The 18,710-nt window shown below is 50.0% G+C and overlaps 1 long non-coding RNA gene across 1 annotated transcript; it reads left to right on the forward strand.

The window, feature by feature from the left end:
- Positions 1-15,419: 15,419 nt before the first annotated feature.
- LOC122429854 lies at positions 15,420-17,712 on the forward strand. Its single transcript, XR_006266161.1, has 3 exons — positions 15,420-15,674; positions 15,820-15,928; positions 16,965-17,712. It is a non-coding gene; the product is annotated as an uncharacterized LOC122429854 (long non-coding RNA).
- Positions 17,713-18,710: the final 998 nt, after the last annotated feature.

Below are 18,710 nucleotides of genomic sequence, written 5' to 3' on the forward strand. Positions count from 1 at the left end.
GAAACTTACACTGCCGTATGTAAAATAGAGAGCCAACGAGAATTTGCTGCATGACTCTGGGAACTCAAACCCCCGGCTCTGTAACACCCTAGAGGGAAGGAGGAGAGGGGAGAGAGGTGTGAGATTCAAGAGGGAGGGGACATATATGTACCTGTGGCTGATTCATGTTGATGGTTGGCAGAAACCAACAAAATTCTGTAAAGCAGTTATTCAATTGAAGAATAAATTTAAAAAATTGTTTTAATCAAACTAAAAGGAAGTCACCTAAGATGTTTGGAATTAGCCAGCGCCACACTGACCTGGTCCTTGTAATTGAGTTACTGATTAGATTAGGGTTTTCCTAAATTCGTCTTGGATCGACATTACCCCCCCCCCCAAATCTAGTCAAGAAGATTGAAAGGTAACAAAGTGCTCTTGAATTTATTAAGGCATATCGCAAGTGACCTCACAGAGGGACCTAGAACAAAATGAGTCAGGAGAAAGAAGTGGAAACTGAAGGCCGCCAGGGTAAGTGTCCGGGATCACTAGCCGGTACAGGGCAGCCTATCAGACACCTGCTATCACATTACTGAATTCTACTTTCCTGCACCGTAGTTATCACTAAGGGCTAGTTTTCTTGTTTGCTTATTTATTTATTGCCTCCTGACTCCAGAAGGTTCCTGTCCTCAGCTATGTTTTTGCTACCTGGCACACCCAAGACAGTATATATCGTTGAATAAATGAGTGTGTCCAGTTGTCATTGCTTGGTGAGATCATCTGTTAGGATCCTCCATCTCTGTTCACTCGGATTCTTCAGTCACCCAGCAGCCTTTTCATGTTTGTTGAATCTCTCAAATATAGTGCTCAGATCAGCCAGTAGGAGAATTCAAATGGTCCTGACAATTCTATGTCTTATTCTAAGTTATTGTGGTTAAGTGGGTTAGCTCCCAGTGTAAAGTTCTTATGGGCAGTTAAAAGACGCTTGCTCCTTGGAAGAAAAGCTATGACAAACCTAGATGGCGTATTAAAAAGCAGAGACATCACTTTGCCAAGAAAGGTCCGTATAGTCCAAGCTATGGTTTTTCCTGTTGTCATGTAGGGATGTGAGAACTGGACCATAAAGAAAGCTGAGCACTGAAGAATCGACGCTTTCAAACTGTGGTGTTGGAGAAGACTCTTGAGAGCCCCTTGGACTGCAAGGAGATCAAACCAGTCCATCCTAAAGGAAATCAGTCCTGAATATTCATTGGAAGGACTGATGCTGAAGCTGAAGCTCTAATAATTTGGCCACCTGATGCGGAGAGCTGACTCATTGGAAAAGACCCTGATGCTGGGAAGGATTGAAGGCGGGAGGAGAAGGGGACAACAGAGGATGAGATGGTTGGATGGCATCACCGACTTGATGGACATGAGTTTAAGCAAACTTCAGGAGATAGTGAAGGACAGGGAAGCCCATGGGGTCACAAAGAGTTGGACACGACTTAGCAACGAAACAATAACAAATGGCTTTGCAGACCATGATTTGTGGGCCAAAAGCAGCTCATAGACCACACACTATGCATCCAGAAAAATAACTACTAACTTAAAAATCAGGAGATTCTTTTAAGTACATGGCAGAAGCCCTGGCCCTTGTGATGCTCCTTTCCTTGAAAGACAGGAAAGATGGACAGGAGTTCTCAGCTTCTCTTGTTTCTGCTGGGCACACTGGGATGTGTGTGCATGTCTCTGGCCCCAGAGAGCGTCTGAGATTGTGACCCTAAATTTATGTTGGTATCCTGAACTCACTGATCTCCATTTCTCTTCCTTTGAAAGCATGTCAAAAATGTCTGTTTGTAATTTTATTAAAATTGAGAAAATAATGAAAAGAAATAAAAGATACAACCAAATCACCAATACACTTGAACAATTTTATTTCCTTGGAGATAGCAAGAGGAAAAAAAAATATTTAGCTTACTTCTAAAGTTGATAGAAGCCTAATTTTAAATCCTCCAAAATTCTGGAAGAGTTAGTTTCAAGGAATTGGTATCAGGGTTAATAAAATGTACAAAGCAATCATAGCAGATGGACTTCACATTGTTTTCTTTTCATTTTTTTTTTGAACCTGTATGTTCATGCTTTTTATTTATACCTGAAATGCAGGAAGATATATTTTAAAACATCGTGTCCTTTTTTTTTTTTATACTACAGTCTGATTCTTTCTTTCAAATAGCTATTTGAAAGGTAGGTTATCTTGATTTTTGGAGGATGGGAGAAAGTGATATGAAATTACTTCAAAGTCTACTGTGTACATTTGAACTTTATTTACATCATCCTTTGACTTTTGAAATGTTAACTTTTGACTAACAAGGAATCTGACATTTACAAAACATATCATAAATGAAAGTGCAACAACTACTTTTGTTCTGTGGAAGAAGTAATCAAAATATCACAAAATCTATCCTTTAAAAAACCTACAGGGAATATCTTGAGAAAAACTGGAGGAGTACAAGCCAATTCATTGTTCCTGATCAAGGGAAGTGAAAAGAAGTAACAAAGTGAAGATAAGACTTCTATGCAAAAAGCAATTCAATTATAAATCTCATTGATAGGGCCCAATTAAACGCTTGGTTAAAATTTAATTTTGAACTCTTATTGAGTTTAAAAACAATTAGTAGAACAAATTGATCTAGAATTGGGGGCTGGCTCTTGTTTGCTAAAACCCACAGATGTTGCGTTTGCCTTCTTGTGGTTAAGAAGTGTGATGTCACTTACATGTAGAAACTAATACATGGTACGAATCAACATATCTACAAAACAAAGACAGACTCACAGACCCAGAGAACCCCCTTGTGGTTGCCAAGGGGGTGGGGAGGGGTTAGGGGAGGGGAGGATTGGGAGTCTGGGATGAGCAGATGAAAACTATCACATGTGGGATGAACAAAGAACAAGGTCCTACTGGATAGTACAGGGAACTATATTCAATATCCTGTGATTAAACCACAATGGAAAAGAATATGAAAAAGAATGTATATATAAAAAGAATGTATATATATGTATAACAAATCACCTTGCTCTACAGCAGAAATTAACACATTTTAAATCAACTATACTTCAATAAAACTTAAAAGAAATAAATGGAATGTCAGAATGTTCCTTGTCACACACACAGCAGCAGAGCTGTGTCAAAGAGACAAGCTCCTGATTTGAGCAACAAAATAAAGTCATGTTGGTTACTAACCCAGAGTATAAAAGAACTATGGGCTTTCCAGATAGCGCAGTGGTAAAGAATCTACCTGCTGAGGCAGGTGATTCAGGAGACGCAGGTTCCATCCCTGGGTTGGGAAGATCCCCTGGAGGAGGAAATGACAACCCACTCCAGTATTCTTGCCTGGGAAACCCCACTGACATAGGAACCAGGCAGGCTACAGTCCGTGGGGTCGAAAAAGAGTCAGACACGCCTGAGTACTGAGCACATCAAAGAACTATCCCCAGTTCCATAGTGATATAGACAATGATTGAATAAAGCAAGAAAGAAATGGAGAAGAGATAAATCCCTCCTGTGGGAGAACTGCAGACAATGCATGTAGGTACACGGCCCTCGAGAAGGTGGAGCGTAACTCAGCACTCATCGAGCGTGGGCTGGCCACGGCGTTTCCTTCTGAAGAGGAAGGGTCATCACTTCAACAACAACAAGGACAAAGTCAGCCGGAGAGCATGGAACCTTGACCTGGTGTGATGAGAAGGGCCCTTACCTCTGGAATCTTCCTCCCCCAAACCCCAAACCTGTCTAACCAGGAGGGAAATACCAGGTTCATCCCGGCTGAGGGATCCTACAAAATACATGACCGGAACAGAAAAGTGCTCGGCTCATCCAAAGCAAGGGAAGTGTGAACGATGTCACAGCTCAGAGGAGCCAAGGAGAGGTGAGGATCAAGCGTGATGTGACAACTGTTGGGGTCCTGAAAGAGAAGGACTTCCCGTCTGCGTGAACTAGAGACTTTAGTGAGTAAAAATGTACCAATATTGGCTCATTTGTTCTGACTCATATACCAGGCTAATAACAAGATGTTAATAACAGCGGCGTTAGGTGTAGGGTATATGGAAACTGTACTATCCTTGGAAATTTTTTCTATGTGTCAAAATATTCTAAAATAAAAAAAAAATTTTTAAGGTGATTTAACACTTTTTCAAACACTATTTCATTGTAAGTTCCAAATGAGCGATTTTCCTCTGTATAGTTTCTATGTCTGCAATGGTATATTTTAAAAATTTTAATTGCACCTATAGTTGATTTACAGTGTGTGATGATATTTTTAATCAAGTAAAGATTTGGTTTTGGAACTCAGAGCTGATGGGGGAGCAGAAAAAAATAAAACCTCGGACAACAAATTTTAATTTCATTGATTTGCTTTTGGCTGTGCTGGGTCTTTGCTGCCCCACAGACTTCTCTCTGGTTGCAGCCAGCGGGGGCTGCTCTTTGTCGTGAGGGCTCCTTATTGCAGTGGAGTCTGGCAGAGAACGGCCACCAGGGCACACACCGGCTTCAGTACTTGCAGCCTGTGAGCTCAGTAGTTGCGGCTCCCAGGCTCTGGAGCACAAATTCATTAGCTGTGGAGCACGGGTTATTCGCTCTATGGCCTGTGGGATCCTCCCAGACCAGGGATCAAACCCAGGTCCCCTGCATTGGTGGGTGGATTCTTCACCACTGAGCCACCAGGGAAGCCCGAAAAGTAAATTTTAATGAAAGCTTGTTCCAGGAACATTTTTTAAACTACTCTAAAATATTAAAGACCCCCGCAGCAGTAAATCTGCCTGCTGCGGTCCAGGCTGTGGTCCGTCCAAAAGGCTGGGGGCTGGGGCGTGAGCCTCAGGGCAGCCTGAGAGTCAGGCAGACTCAGTCTTCACATTCCCCCGTCTCATCTGTTTATAGTTCCATCTCGTGCCGTGTTCTGATCAGCAACCCAGAAGTGCACTTGTCCCAAGTTTTCCCCTCCTTTTGGCAGTTTTTTCCTCCTGCTTTGGTAACCTTCTCAAAGACCGCATTTCTATAGAGTTAACAGACCCTGCAGGGAGGAGGCAAGCACATGTGCTTTTTGGGGTAAGCAGCGGCTTTTGGGTGATGGGATGGAGCAGCCATAGCCTCCAGGTTAATGGTCTTTGACAGAATCTTTTCATCAACCAGAAAATGCTGGGATATAAATCTAAGGGTGTTCAAGGGAAACTCCATGTTTCCAGTGTACGTCTCTGAAGGCCAGAGCAGAGCCCTGGTTATATGTCTCAGTAGCCACACTGCCTGGCACTCAATAAATATTTTTGGAATGCATGAAGGCTGGGGCGGTAGGCAGGATTTTGCCAGAAAGAGAAGAGCGAACACTAGAAGGAACAGCCGGAAGGAAGGCCCCGAGGTACAAGGAGAATTACCATTTGTGGAAGTTTAGGAACCTCATGGCATTTCTATATGATGATTTAATTATGGCATGTAAAGAATAACATTGTTGTGAAATAATAAGAAACATATTAGAGGAGGAAATGGCAACCCACTCCAGTGTTCTTGCCTGGGAAATCCCATGGACAGAGGAGCCTGGTGGGCTGCAGTCCGTGGGGTCACAGAGTCGGACACGGCTAAGCGACTAAACAACATCAACAAAAAATATATAGGTGAGTCTCTGTTGCTGGTTCCTGACACAGAACTCCTACATCCCTTGAGATTTCCAGGTGATAAGAGCATGAGGAGTGGGCCTTCCCCGGTGGTCCAGCGGTTAGGACTTTCTCTTCCAACGCAGGGGGTGAGGGTTTGATCCCTGGTGGGGGATCTCACATGCTTTATAGCCCAAACACCAAAACATAATATTGTAACAAATTCAACAAAGAGTTTAAAAATTATCCACATCCAAAAAGAAAAAAAATCTTAAAGCTAAGCAGACAGAGAGCCCTAGGAGCATCCCTTGTTCTAAGCAGGTGAGCCTGGGTGGCTCCCGGAGGCAGGCTGGTGGCCGAAATACAAGCCAGGGTGAGCAGCTCGGAATTTTCAGCCCCTCTCTCCCCAGATCTCTAGAGAGGCGCAAGGGGCTGGTAATGCACTCTTTAATAAACAGGAAAAGGTAAGTAGACATTTCCACCACTTCTGTGAGCCGCTCTATCAAGTGACTCACACTCAAGTCCATCATCGCAGCGTCTGCTGTGTAGCTGTTGGGTCAGAAGCACCAGTGAGGCCGGGTCTGTAACAAGCGTCTGCAGGGGGTGGGGAGGGCAGTCTTGCCACGACCGAGTCCTGATCCGTGGGGTTTGGTGTAACTGCGGGACAGCAGTGTCAGAGCTGAGTTAAGTTTCAGGACACCATGCTGGTGTCCCAGAGACTCGCGGGCTGAGAGACCTCCGCACGTGGTGACCAGAAGGGAAGTGTTTCCGTGAGCAGCGGAGGAGACCCATCCGCAGGTCAGAAAGACACAGGGGCAGAGGGACATGGGAAGGAGAAAGTGCACTCTTCAAAAGACTGTGTTAAATATGAACATTAGGAGTTTTGAGAATTCTGGGGAAATCCTCACTTTAGAAAATGACTTTACACTCCAATAATAAATGTAAAGTGACTTTATTGAGGTATATTTTATACGCGCATGTTTTAAATTTAAACAAGGATGTACACACCTGCAAAGCCCTCACCCCCATCAAGGTACAGACACGTCCGTCACCCGGAAAAGTTCCGCAGCGCCTCTTTGCAGACGGTTCTCACCCTCCAACCCACCCTGGACGGCGAGTGGCCCGTTTCTCTCACCGCAGGTCAGTCATTCCTGTCCTCAGCGTGCAAGTGGAACCAGGCACTGCAATCCTATGTCCGTCTGCCTTCGTTCAGCAGCCTGTGAGAGGCCCCGCATCTTCTCATGCGTCAGCATCTCACTCTTTTGTGCCTGTTGCTGAGTGGTGTTCTGTTGCGTGAACATGTTATCTATCCCCCTGCTCATGGGCCACTTGGGATAGAGCTGCTCTGGTCCCTCAGATACAGACGTCTTCTGTGTAGACACACACTCTCCTTACTCTCGGGTAAAGGTCTAGGGGCAGCAGCAGTTGGGTTATCTGAAAACGGTACTTTTTGGGTCCCCGACCCACAAAAACTGTCCCAAAGGCCACTGTGTGAACAAAGGGCCCCAGCCGGGTGGAGCGCCGTCCGAGCGGGCGGGGAACAGCTTGCGTTCTCGGGAGATGTGGACAATGCTCGTGTTCTTTGAGGACATGAGTGACCGTGGGGAGATGGCACCGAACTTGCTGGTTCGTGGTCTGAGCTGACGTGAGTGACTGGAACGTCAGTATCTGGAGGTGGACTTATTTTAGGCAGCATAGCAGGGTCTCATACTTGCTGACACAGCAAGACATCAACAGGAAGTTACCGATACTGAGAGTATGTTAGTGTTTTTTTCATATGGAAACTATAGACCTAAGGCAAACTGACTTATGCAAAAAAGGGACTTCCCTAGCTTATGTAACCAAAGAGAGCGGGGGTGGGCTGGCTTCAGACACGCTGCAGCCTGGGGCGTCTCTCCCTGGAGCTGCCCTCTTCTCTGCCCTCGTTCTCTGGCTCCCGTGTGGGTCCCCTGCTCATCCACCCTGGCAGCTCCCACAGAAAGAAGCAGCTCTTCTCGAAAGGTCCCAACAGCGTCCCCAGCCGGTTTCCACGGCTCTGACGGTTGGAGGGCCCCGTGCGCTTGTGAGCCTGTCACCAGGGCACCTGGCTGTGATGCCGTGTCCAGGCCTGGCCACGTGCAGGGAGGGGGCCCGAGGCTGGTCTGAACCACAAGCCTGGTGGGGTGGGAGGCGGGTAGCAGAGCCCCCTGGTGCGGTTCCTGAAGCAGAAACGGTGACGCCCATTTCTGTGCTCGTTAGACACGTCGTGCAAACTGTCCTATGTCAACATCACCCAGGGCCCTTCATCTCAGAGAGAAAACAGATGAGACATTAGTGACAAGCTGTCAGGAGGGAATCCTCCACTTTTCAGGACAACTCAGCAAATACACGAGAAGGACTTGCTGCCCATGAAACAGTGGTGACGCTCAGGTACTGAACTCCACGTTTCCCCGAAGCAGGGGTGGGAGGGCTGCTCATGAGGCCGTCACCCCGAGAGGAAGATGCAAGGCCTTCCAGGCGTGCTGGCTGCAGGCCTGCTTTGCCCACACCCCGAAGGGCACGAGCAGCTGTTGCTGTGGGCAGGCCAGGGCGGGGAGCTGGGGAATGGAGGCCAGCTCCACAGGGCGTTTTCCCCGTCAGCCCCCAGTGGAGACCTCCCCTCAGAGCGCTGGATTCCGGGAGGTCACGGACAGGGCAGCAGGCGGCCCTGGGATTCGGTGCCCCCTTCACCTGGGACAGGGAGGCCCCCGCCCCCTCGCCGGCTTCCTCATTCCAGGGTCTGCCTCCAGGCACCAAAGCCTAAGCCCAGGAAAAGTATTTCAAGCCCCCTAACACTCGGCAGGATCTCGAGAGCAGAGCGTCTAGAGTCAGACTTCCTGATTTCTTTCTCCGGACCTCACGGCTTTCGGCTGGGTGACCTTGAACTGGTCGCCTCACCTCTGTGAGCCTTACTGTCCTCTTGAGTTGTCATCGTTGTTTGGTTGACAAGTCGTGTCCGACTCTTTGTGACCCCATGGACTGCAGCCCACCAGGCTCCTCTGTCCGTGGGATTCTCCAGGCAAGAAGATTGGAGAGGGTTGCCTTTCCTCCTCCAGGGGATCTTCCCGACCCCGGGATCGAACCTGCGTCTCCTTCATTGGCAGGCAGATTCTTTACCACTGAGCCACCAGGGGAGCCCTTCCTCATCAGCAAAGTGGGAACAATCTTCACACCTGCCTTAGCACCAACCGCCTGTCACATGGGGCGGCTGTGAGGAACACGAGATCGTGGGGGCTGGGGACTCGGGCGGGTGATCAACTGTACAGTACCCAGGCTGGTGCAGGTGCGGTCAGAGTGGTCGTCCCGGCCCCAGCCCCCCGAGAGACCCAGACTGAGCTTAAAGCATTCCTCATCCCCACCACCCAGGGTCGGCTTCCAACATCAGTCAAACAGAGCAAAGAGGCTGGAATCCCAGGACGTCCCGCTCCGTTAGCTCCGCTAAGTGATTCCGCAGCCAGGCCCGACAGACGCAGAGCTGGACTCTGCTGCCTGTGGTCAGACCTCCTCGGAGCGGTGACTCTGGCCTTGACCTCTGTGTTTGGACCGGAATCCCCTGTGGCCTCTGCCCAGGGGCAGGCCAGACAGCCCTCTATCTTATCTACGGAGCTGAATCCACATCATCAAGACTGCCACACCCTGCTGGCCAGTGTCCCGTCCACCCCACCCAATCCCGCCCTGGAGCAGCCTCAGGCAGGCTTTTACACCTGCAGTCCCGGCCCTGATTTTATACCCAGAGGCGCTAACAGCCGAGCTGACCCCACCGCCCTCTGACTGCCCTCCTGCCGCAAACATTGCTCCGTGTCTTTGGCAGAACCAGGGACAGGCCACGCTCCTGACCATCTCAAGAGCCATCCCTGGTCCCCACGCCCACCTGGTGCATCACTCCCTGAAGCGCCTGCACCCCGTGATGGCCATGGCGGAGGTGAGGACAGCAGCTTTGACGGGGCTGACTCGCCCGCCCGAGGTTGCATGGTAGCCGGCCCGGGATGCAGACGGCCGTCGGCCGGGTCCCCTGCCGGCCTCAGGACGCCAGCCTGCCCTGCAACGCTGCTCTGACCGCCCCATCATCCCAGCAGAAGGTCGTGCCGGGGCCTCCTTCACCCCGAAAATGCCTCGCTCCTGGAGCCCCTGGCTCTCTGCCCCAATGCTGGAGACCTTGGGAAACCCCCGAGGGCTTCCCCACAGGAAGGTGCCCGCCTCCAGCTCCTGAGGTCAGTTCTGTGACCCCTGCCCTCCCGGGGACACCACTGAGCCTGTATGCTCTCCAGAGTCCGCTATCCAGTCAGGAGACTCACCTCTGCATCCCTTGGTCAGTGAACAACATAAAGCCCCAGACAGGGAAGGCTCCTTGGAAACCTGCCCGACTTGACTGCCCTTTGTGTTGGACTCAGGACTCTTCTCCCACTAGGAAGGCTCTGGAGTCTAAAATTCTGTGTCTCGCCCTCTGTCTTCCTGTCGGACACGGGACCACAGAGAAGCACAGGGGAACTTCAGTCCCTCCCCAACCCCGGAGGGACTGGCCCTCTTGGGCTGAAGCCTGAACTGGTCTGAGTGGTCATGGGGGCTGGGGATCACCCTGGTGTGAGGGGGCGCTTTCTGCAGAACAGATCCAAAGAGCAAAGAGCAAGAATCTAGACTCCATTGTCTAGGATTCTATTTGACATGTTTACCTTTTTTCTCGCCTAGATCATTAAAGAAAAAAAACCTTAATGCCTTGTATCAGATGAGACTTTTACATAGAGAAATAGATTTTTTATTTTATTTAAAAAGTTTTTATTTTATTTTGGAGTATAGTTGATTGCTAATGTTGTGATAGTTTCAAGTGTTCCGCAAAGTGATTCAGGTATGCATATACATGCATCACTTCTTTTTCAGATTCCTTTCCCGTTTAGGTTATGACAGAATATTGAGCAGAATTCCCTGTGCTCCACAGTAGGTCCTTAATAGTTATCTATTTTAAATGCAGTAGTAGTGGACACACGTCCATCCCAAACCCACAATCTGTCCTCACCCCCATCCTTCCCCGCTGGTAACCACACGTTCATGCTCTAAGTCTGTGAGTCTGTTTCTGTTTGGTAATTAAGTTCACTTGTGTAATTTTTCTAGATTCCACGTGTCAGTGAGATGTGTATTTGTCTTTCTGTGTCTGACTTCCCAGTATGATAAATTTCCAGGTCCATTCATGTTGCTGCAAATAGCATAATTTCATTTTTTTTAATGGCTGAGTAATATTCATTGTGAATATGTACTACATTTTATCTATTCATCTGTCTATGGACCGATTGTAAAGTGTACTTCTGTGAATATTGGGGTGCATGTGTCTTTTTGAATTTTGGTTTTCTCCGAGTACACGCCCAATAGTGGGGTTGCTGGGTCATATGACGGTTCTGTTTTCAGTTTTTTAAGGAACCTCCTGCTGTTCTCCACGGTGGCTGTACCAGCTTCCATTCCCACCAGGAGTGTAGGAGGCTTCCCTTTTCTCCACTCCCTCTCCAGAATTTCTTGTTTGTGGGCTTCTTGATGATGGCCATTCTGACTGATGTGAGGTGATACCTCATTCCAGTTTTGATTTGCATTTCTCTAAAAATTAGTGATGTTGAGCACTTACTCTTCATGCACCTCTTGGCCATCTGTATGTCTTCTTTGGGAGAAATACCTCTTTAGGTCTTCTGCTCATCTTTTGATTGTTTATTTTTGATATAGAGCTGCATGAGCTGTTTGGAAAATTTGGAGATTAATCCCTTGTAGGTCACACCCTAAGCAAATATTTCTCCCATTCTATGGGTTGTCTTTTAGTTTTGTTTGTGGCTTCCTTTGCTGCGCAAAAGCTTTTGATGAGTTACTTCCCACTGAGAAACAGATATGTTTAAGTGATGGGAATATGAGCCGAGGAGTCCCTCCTCTTCCCAGAGGACAAAGGACCCCTGAGGATGGCACTGCTGTGGTTCAAAACTTTCAGCCTGCTTCCCGAAACTGCATTTGGAGTTTGCAGCAGATTCTTTGAATTTCCTCAGTTGTGAAAAAAATTTTTTACACTCCTGACTTTCAGAGGCTCAAAGTCCATTGAAACCAAGTTGAGTGATTCGACTGAGAAGCATGACCTGGGACTTGAAGCGGCCTTGCGTATGACTTAAGGAGGTGGGTTTCTTGTCCTGTGTGGCTTTGAGGGTCCTGAATTTCTTCTGCAGCCCAGGAGGCCGTGGGGAGAGAAGGCCTCACGCTGGCGACCGTGACAATGAGTGACAGGCTGGGCTCCCGTCTGCTCCGAGCTCGCTCGAAAGCACCAGGCTCCCTTCTGATCTCAGCTGAGCGTTCTTGCCGCACATTTCCATTTAAGGAGGGCGCAAACGTGTCCAGGCCCCGGGGGGCCCTGAGAAGAACGTTCATCTCCCCCCGCATCGTCCACGGAAAGGTGGCTTCTCAGCTGCTCCCCTCAGCTGCGCTTTCCAGCTGGTGAGATGAAAGGCTCCTCTGGGGTCTGTCTTCTCTGATTTTCAGTTTTCTCCCTTTCAAAGGAGAATGCATGCGCCGGGCCCCCGTCGGTTCCCCCCCAATCAGATCTCCGGGTGTGAGGTCCTGCTGGTCCCGCCGTGGCGAGGGTCCACACGCAGCGCCTTCACCGAGTCTGCAGGAGAGAGGCCTGCGGTGGCTCCAGGCTCACCCGGCCGGGCCTGGGAGGGAAGGTCCACATGCAGCGCCTTCACCGAGTCTGCAGGAGAGAGGCCTGCGGTGGCTCCAGGCTCACCCGGCCGGGCCGGGAGGGAAGGTCCACATGCAGCGCCTTCACCGAGTCTGCAGGAGAGAGGCCTGCGGTGGCTCCAGGCTCACCCGGCCGGGCTGGGAGGGAAGGTCCACATGCAGCGCCTTCACCGAGTCTGCAGGAGAGAGGGAGGGAAGGTCCACATGCAGCGCCTTCACCGAGTCTGCAGGAGAGAGGCCTGCGGTGGCTCCAGGCTCACCCGGCCGGGCCTGGGAGGGAAGGTCCACATGCAGCGCCTTCATCGAGTCTGCAGGAGAGAGGCCTGCGGTGGCTCCAGGCTCACCCGGCCGGGCCTGGGAGGGAAGGTCCACATGCAGCGCCTTCATCGAGTCTGCAGGAGAGAGGCCTGCGGTGGCTCCAGGCTCACCCGGCCGGCCTGGGAGGGAAGGTCCACATGCAGCGCCTTCACCGAGTCTGCAGGAGAGAGGCCTGCGGTGGCTCCAGGCTCACCCGGCCGGGCCAGGAGGGCAGACGGCCCAGGTGGCGTTGGTCCCTCCTCTGGGCACCAGGCTCCGTAGGCTCTGGACTCCATGTCGGCTCCGTAGCGTCTACGCTGGTGCGGGGCTCACCGTTTGAAGCTCTCTGTTGCCGGGAGAAGCTGTTTTGCTTTAAACCCAAGTGCAGACTCGCTAATTAAGGCCTCTCTCGGAAGCTTTGCAAACAACCGCCCCCGCACCTGCCCCCGGCAAGGAGGGATGGTCTCTCCTGGGCCTGAAGGCCAGTCTGGGGCGAGCTGGTTAGTGTGTTTGCTCCGGCGTCGTGGCTGGTTTTCTTCCAAGGCAACAAAAAAATCAATAACTTCTCCCTCTCCGGGGTGGTGAATGCAGTTTTTGATGGTAACACACGAGGAAGCTACGCGGGTCCTCTCATTGTCTGACAGCCTCTCGCTTTCTCGGAGAGGAACCTGAGGGCCAGGGAAATCCAATCCTTCCACCTAAATGGAAGATTCCATCAGAGGCCAGCCCAGGGCGAGAGCTCAGGTCTGGAGCCCAGTTAACACACCCTGGGTGCGGCTCCCCAGAAACCGTGTCTGTGGAGGATGACCAGGGTCAGCCGTGCAAACAGTCCACAAGGCTCTTTCCCTCACGTCCCTCCAACCTCAGTTTTCTGGAAACAGATACGTTCTTTCTGAGTTGCTCTCTTAAGCGTGAAGCTCTCTGAAGATATGACTGTATAGCCTTCATCTTTTGAACCTTGTAGGGGCTCAATAAATGGGGATGAAGGGATGAATAAAACCAGGCAAAACATCACCTCCCAAATCCCCTTTGACACTTCTGATGCTGCCAATGAGTTTGGTTAACCAGCCATTAAGCAACTTTCACCATCTTTCCCTCTATTATTTTGAAGAAGTTGACTTCTTTTAAAAACATCAATGCAATATTTAAAATAAATTGAAATAAAAAATAAAAATGCTACTCACCCAAAGCTTCACTTTATCTCCTGAGCTTAATTAAATGAGGCCCCCAAAGAAAGGTGATTCTTCTGGAAGGCCAGCCTCTCTTATGAACTCTGCCTTCCTTGAGATTTCTGAGCCTTTTTCAAAATTTCTGAGTCTTTTTTAATCAACCTCTTACTCAGCACTTAGTCCAGGAGGAGCTGACTTCTGTCCACGGGGAATCATTTTGCAAATATCGCAGACACTCATAAGGCAAGAAGAGTCTCTGAGGTTCAGCACTCACTCACAGCCTTGAGGCTCCGTGGTTTCTGTGGGTGCTTTTGGGGGTGTGTGGACACATCGAGGGCCATGGTCTGAACAGAGGAGGAAGTTCCTCTTTCTTTCTGGCAACATAATTAAATCACTGGACCAATGGAAAGTGAAAGAGCTTTGCAAAGTTAAAAGCAGTGCAAATACCCATCTTACTTTTGGGTTGGCCAAAAAGTTTGTCCAGGTCTTTCCATGCACGCTATCATTCTTATTTATTATCATTCAATTATCACTGAATTATTGCTCGCTATTATCCCACTAAACTATTAATGCTATTCTCACGGGTGCAGTGACTGAATGTCAGGGGAGATGACTGCTAAAAGCCGGTGTTTCTCCTGAAGGGACTCTTGCTAAGAGGGGTGGGCATTGGGCTTTTCTTTACAGTGAATGCACATGATGTGGAGTGGGCAGCCCTGAGATCCGGGCTCCCCACATCACCAGGGCCTCCTGCGGACGGCTCCTCCCATCTTGGTTCCTCCAGGCGCTACTTGTTCTGAACGCATAGACCATGTGCTGGTTAGATGGTGCTTATGAATAGAGGAAAATATTTCCACTGCTTTGCTGACTGCTTCCAAGGTCCTTTTCTGTCTTAAAGGGAAAAAAAATCCACTTGATAAAATACTGTCTGGTCCCCAAGGCGGCGTCTGCCCAGTAAGTAGATTCCCGTGACCACTTCCTGCCTCCTAGACCTACAAGGAGAACTGGTGGGATTAATGCAAACTTGTTTGGTCGCTCAGTCGTGTCCGACTCTTTGTGACCCCATGGACTGTAGCCCGCCAGGCTCCTCTGTCCATGGGATTCTCCAGGCAAGAACACTGGAGTGGGTTGCCATTCCCTTCTCCAGAGGATCTTCCCAACCCAGGGATCGAACTCAGGTCTCCAGCATTGCAGGCGGATTCTTTACCACTGAGCCGCCAGGGAAGTCCTACTGCAAACTTGAAACCCTTCAAAACATCATCTAATCAGCCAATGATGATAGGAGTTTTCAAGGTGGTCATGATTTCCAGTGTGTTGCTGGGGGTATTTTTATAGTAAGAGAGATGAGGTGGCTGCCCCGAGTGCCACGTGGGGAGAGTGTCCACTGACGCGTCCAACGATCATGGGAAACTCCAGGACAACGCCGGGTGAGGGCAGCATACACGGCCTTGTCAACTTAGGGTGGAGGCTCTTTGCTTGGGGTCTGTGCCCCTGGAATTACACACCAATTGTGTTCCTTTTTCTGGGGGAGAAGTTCCCATCTCTCCTTGGGCTTTTATATGGGGTCAAGTTGTCTCGAAAATTTAGATTCCTGCATTTTTAAAGTGTATTTTTTCTTTCTTTATTTTGGCTGTGCTGGGTCTTCGTGGCTGTGCGCGAGTTGCAGTGAGTGGGCCCACGCTCTGGCTGTCGGGCACGGCTCTTCCCTGCCGTGGCTTCTCTTGCTGTGGAGCACGGCCTCCAGGGCTGCGGGCTTCAGGAGTTGCAGCGCGTGGACTCAGAAGTCGGAGCTTCCAGGCTCTAGAGCGCAGGCTCGGTAGCTGTGGTCCACAGGCTTAGCTGCTCCGAGGCATGTGGGGTATTCCCAGGCAGGGATCGAACCCGTGTCTCCTGTATTTGGTAGGCAGATGCTTTATGAAGTGGGGATATTTTTTTAATGTCAATTTACTGACATGTGCCATTAACAGTCCCACTTTGCTACAACATTTTAAACATGCTGTTTTTAAAAATGTGGATAATTTTACAGTGAATTAATTTATTTTAGATCTAGAACTGTAAAAGGCGGTGAGAAAGCCATCCCACGCGTTAATGTGCTCCAGAACCAGGCACTTCCTCCCCTGGATGAAGCGTCAGTGTGAATGGTGGCCTGACAGGTATCTAAAAATGTGGATTCTTGTTTGAGCCTAAAACATCCATTGACCCTCACACCATGTACCATGATGTACTGTGCTAGGACAATCGCCCAGAGGCTGAAGGCCCCGATGGGGAGTTCACAGTCCAGGGGGCATCTGGTGATAACGCAGAGTGCGTTGGGAAAAGCATGTGCAGGGCACCGGGGAACTCTCTGACCCAGATGGGGGCTCAAAGAAACCTTAAAATATCCTTGAACTGCTTCTGTGCTTTAGGAGTTCAGGAGGTGATGCGCAGGGTTGCTTCTCAGGAGGGAAGAGGCCAGTTTCACATGTGTGGGAATCATCTGGGGCTCTTTAAAATGCAGATTCTCCAGGGCGGACCAGGCCTGAGAAGCTGCGTTTGCGAGAAGCTGCTGGCCGACCCCACCTTGAGTAGCTCAGGGTGGCCAGGACTCACAGTAGGGTACAGACACCTGGAGGAGTCTCTCTCTCGCTCTGAAATGTTTTAAACTTTCAGAAAAGTACAGGCAATAATATAAGCCGGTACCACCTCAGTTTTACAGATGTCAGCGCATCTGCCTTGTGATTTTTTGAAGATACACCCTCCCTTCCCGCTTCTCCCTCATCCCCCAGCAGAACCCGCTTCTGCTCCTGGTGTCTTTGTTTTCCATCCATGGTGACAACAAGAAACAAATACCAAAGCAGGGCCTGGGTTTAAAACAATCTGAACATGTTATAGCCCATCAAACCAGACTCATCGGGTGCTGGAGAGTCATTTATCTGAAATGGGTCTCTGGAATGCACCAGGACATTGAAAACCGCTGTGAATTATGTTTACTTCATGTTTTACACTAAAAAAAAAAAAAATGGGAAGCATCACGGTTCCTGTTTGGGACAATGCGTTTTTCTAATCCCCCAAGTCGCTGTGCAAACCTTGAATACAGTGTCTAATTCCAGCCTGTGGAAGAGCCACTTCTTTCTCACAAGCCAGCTAATGTATGCGTTTGCAGACACAGAGACCAGAATAAATCAAGCAGGCCTGCTTTGGTCCCCGCAGGTGATGAGAGGTGGGAGGAAGGAATGAGACCAGGACAACACGGCTGGCACCTTCCGCCTGGGGGGGCTCGACCACACGCATCTCTCAGGTCTGCAGAGGACGCGCCAGGCTTTGGCGACACAGACTTAACGGGGCACCTGGGCCCCGAGGACTTCACTGTCCAGGGAGGGAAGAAGACAGAATTAATGTCACTATGGCGTGGGGAGGGCTCAGTGCAGAAGAAGGCGGGCCGTGACAGCACAGCGTGTGAGCCTCGGGAGACATAGGCAGGCCTGCTGGTCACCGGTTGCAGGTTTAATTATCGTGGCCTTTGTCTTGGCTGAGCTGTGGCAAACGCCTGTGCTGTTTGCTTTGTAATTCGGGGCACAACGCTAAAGGCCTGAGGTCTGAGGTGCTTCCTGCATGCGGGCAGGAATTCACGCGTCAAATGCTCACTTGCTGGGGGGGGGGGGTCCCTGCTCGTTTCTGCAGATGCTGAGGATTGACGGTGTGGTGGCGTTTGGTTTCACCATTAAACGGTCCTTACCACCTTCTGACGTCTTGGCTCCATGTCTTTGGATAACAGGTCCACATACTGGAGAGGGAGGTCGCGTTACTCAGAGTCTAGAGAACTGAAAAACAAGAGTCTGGTGACCGTCTCTGGAGCCCCTGGGGTCTGGGCTCAGCCTGGCCTGCCCCCTGCCCTTGGTGGACACCATCACCCTCTTTGGCTGAGACTGGACACAGCTGAGACTCCTTTGGAACCCAATATTTGCCATCATTGGTTGTGGCTTGGAGGGTAAAGAATCCGCCTGCAATGCAAGAGACACAGGAGACGTGGGTTCAATCCCCGGGTCAGAAAGATCCCCTGGAGGAGAAAATGCAAGCCACCCCATTATTCTTGCCTGGAGAATCCCATGGACAGAGGAGCCTGGCGGGCTACTGTCCATGGGGTTTCAAAGAGTCAGACACAACCCAAGTGACTGAGTACGCATGTCTCTGTTCTAAAAGTGCCTGCCATCCCAGAAAGAGAATGTCAGCCTCCCACACTTACAAGCGGGCAAGAGGTCAGTGCAGATGAACACAGACGTGGGCTTTCGGGGTTTGACTGTCAGACCACGTGGGAGCCTGGAAGCTGTGACCGGGAAATCCTTAGGTGTGAGGGCGCTAAAAGGCCTGCACACTGGTGGCTGGTTTAACCCTTGGGAGGAGCCTGGGGAAAGGTCATGTGTGCCCATCCCCACCCCCAACGACAGTACTGAGACCCTCGTGGTTGGACGACTTCCCCGGGAGGCAGGGCCAGGTTGGGGGTCGGGTGGGGAGACAGAGACCCGTTCTCATGCCAGGAATCACAGCCGCCCACACAGCGGGCCGGGGGACGCGCTGCTGATGGAATCAGGGAACAAGCTTCGTATGTTCGGGAAGGTGGTAGAAATGTGGGTGCTCATGCGGAAATGAGCCGTGTGTTACTGGACACTGGAGGAAAGCAATCCTGGTTAAACAATAACTTGACTATGTTCTAGGGTTGAGTGGAAGGTGGGCCTTGCGTGGGATGAACTTGGATATTTAGCTGAGGCGATGTCTAAGCCAAGTTTGAAGGAGCTGCTCGATTTGCTTAGTGCAAACTGAGAGAGGAGTGAGAGAAATTAAAAGCAGGGCCCGGAACAATGATTTGCACACCTGTGCTCACAGCAACATCCTTCACAGTGGCTGAGAGGTGGAAGTAACCCAAGTGGCCATTGACGGACGGTGGATAAACAAACGTGG

The sequence above is a fragment of the Cervus canadensis genome, chromosome 28, assembly GCF_019320065.1.
Source record: "Cervus canadensis isolate Bull #8, Minnesota chromosome 28, ASM1932006v1, whole genome shotgun sequence".
NCBI classification, from domain to species: Eukaryota; Metazoa; Chordata; class Mammalia; order Artiodactyla; family Cervidae; genus Cervus; species Cervus canadensis.